General features: G+C 44.5%; 1 pseudogene; it reads right to left on the bottom strand.

Moving 5' to 3' along the window:
• Positions 1-570, bottom strand: part of LOC115067273 — a 5,279-nt pseudogene extending 4,709 nt beyond the window's left edge.
• Between the last annotated feature and the right edge of the window lie 1,993 nt (positions 571-2,563).

Here is a 2,563-nt window from a genome sequence, read left to right as displayed (position 1 = left end):
TTCCTTCCTTCCTTCCTTCCCTCCTTCCTTCCTTCCTTCCTCCTTCCCTCCTTCCCTCCATCCTTCCTTCCTTCCCTCCCTCCTTCCTCCTTCCTTCCTTCCTCCTTCCTTCTCTCCTTCCTCCTTCCTCCTTCCCTCCTTCCCTCCTTCCTTCCTTCCTCCTTCCCTCCTTCCTTCCTCCTTCCTTCCTTCCTCCTTCCTTCCTTCCTCCTTCCTTCTCTCCTTCCTCCTTCCTCCTTCCCTCCTTCCCTCCTTCCTTCCTTCCTCCTCCCTCCCTCCCTCCTTCCTTCCTTCCTCCTTCCCTCCTTCCTTCCTCCTTCCTTCCTTCCCTCCCTCCTTCCTTCCTCTTTCCTTCCTCCTTCCTTCCTCCTTCCTTCCCTTCTTCCCTTCTTCCCTCCTCCCTTCTTCCTTTCCTTCCATCCTTCTTTCTTTCTCCTCCCCCCTTTTTCTCTTTTCTTCCCTCTCCTCTCCCCCTCCCCCTCCCTTTTTTTCTCAACGCAAAAAGTCCTTTGCTCATACCTTATTCTCCACTAACATTCTCAACTCGTGAGGATTTGCCTCCAATCCCATGACTCCCCAGTGAACTTGTCTTGCTCAGATCAACAGTACCTCATGCTGCCAGATCAAACAGACAGCACACATCGTATTTGCCACAGTTGGCAACTCAGTTTCTTCCAAGACCGTTGCTTCCTTTGTCTTCCGTGACGTCAGTCTCTTGACTTTCCTCTTATTTCTCTGGTTCCTCTTTCTAACTTTTCCTGGTTAATCCGCCTCCTCTCAGGACCTAGTCCATTAGCTAGAGGGATGTGCTAGCCACCTGGAATCAAAGCATCATGACTGACAAGATCCTAAAGACAAAACGATTTGTGCAAATGTTTAGTTTTCTTATTGATTTGATGCATATTGTATGGCTCTGTGGCCCAGCTCAGGCCCTCGTCCTTTCTTTCCTTGTCTGTCTATGCTCTCTCTTTTGGAAATCTTGTACACATCCATCTTTTCAGTTATTAACTACTTGATGGTAATCTTCTGAACTTAATGTTCATTCGGCCACTTTCCTGAGCTTGAGACCCATACATTTAACTGCCTCTGTACCATTTTCTTAACATTGTTCATACTAAAGCATTCCAAAATTGAACATGCCTATTCCTGAATTTATAGTCTCAACCCTTTTTCTTTTCCAGTGTTTCCTAACTCATCCTCCCAATTGCTGTTAGAAATTTAAGAACCATCTTTAATATCTATTTTTAGCCTCTTTCTCCAGCTAATTACCAAATACTCTCAATTTCTGTCTTCTTAAGCCTATTATGATCTGAATGTATGTCCTCTCAAAACTTGCATGTGATGATATTTTGAGTTGGGGGTCTTTACAGGGAGTAATTAGGTTCAGATGAGGTCTTAATGATAGTGGAGATTGTTCTCTCTCCACTATGTGAGGACAGAGGAAGAAAGCAATCATCTATAGGTCAGGAAGAGAGCTCTCACCAGAACCTGACCATGTTAGTATACCAGTCTCTGACTCTCAGCCTTCAGAACTATGAGAAACACATTACTAATGTTTAAGCCATCTGGCCTATGGCATTTTGTTGCACAACCTTACTGACACAACTATTGTTCTTATAATTACCACCACTACCTTAACTGATACCTGAACTACTTGTATACCTCTTAACTCTAGTGCTATACTGTCCCTTAGTCATATTGCTAATGTATTTTCCAGAAAGTAGTCAAACTAATATTTTTAAAATATACTTCATCATCTTTCCCAAAACCCTGTTACAGCTTATAGAGTTCGAGCTCCAATGTGATGTAAGAGTGTCAGACCTGGTGCATTGCATGCCGGCCACACTGCCCTGCTCCGCTCCCCTGCTACCCTAGCTCTTTCACAACTCACGACCTCTTTCTGGAGGATGCTTCCTCTGCCCGAGTCTCTCCATCACTGCTATTCTGCTTCCTTGGGCAACAATTTTTTATTTTAAATATTACTGCTTCCTTGGGCAGAGTCTTTACTCATATACATGAAATTACACTCATCATAACAATATTTTTAATTATTTTTTGGGAGTTTTGTACAATGTGTTTTGATCATATTCTGTTGGGAGACCTCTGTTATGCAAAAGTCGAAGCCCCTTCACACCGGACAGCTCATGCAGCTCGGGGAATGTGCCACGGGCTCCTTTTCATAGCAAGGTGCTTTCTGGCATCTTTCCTGTCTCTCCCTTTGAAGTGGCCACCACAGATGCCTTGACATAAACATGGCCTTTGGCTCTATGCATACCATGCCTTCCTGTGTGTGATTTTTACAGGTAGACAATAGTCTAGCAGAAACCCACTTCCACATGTAAATAGAATATCTCACAAAGTATCTAAAAGCTTTTACCACTACCCCCATGGTATATAAATATGCTAGTCTTCTCTTAATAGTCGGAGATCAGGTCAGAGACTGAGACCCGGAGATCAGGTCAGAGACTGAGACCCGGAGATCAGGCCAGAGACTGGGAGATCAGGCCTGAGACTGGGAGATCAGGTCAGAGACCCGGAGATTGGGTCCCAGAAAGCTGGATCA

The sequence above is a fragment of the Nannospalax galili genome, unplaced genomic scaffold (assembly GCF_000622305.1).
Source record: "Nannospalax galili isolate Female #2095 unplaced genomic scaffold, S.galili_v1.0 scaffold805, whole genome shotgun sequence".
In the NCBI taxonomy this organism is placed as follows: domain Eukaryota; kingdom Metazoa; phylum Chordata; class Mammalia; order Rodentia; family Spalacidae; genus Nannospalax; species Nannospalax galili.
Note: the sequence above shows the minus strand (reverse complement) of the source record. Positions and strands in the feature narration are given on the sequence as shown.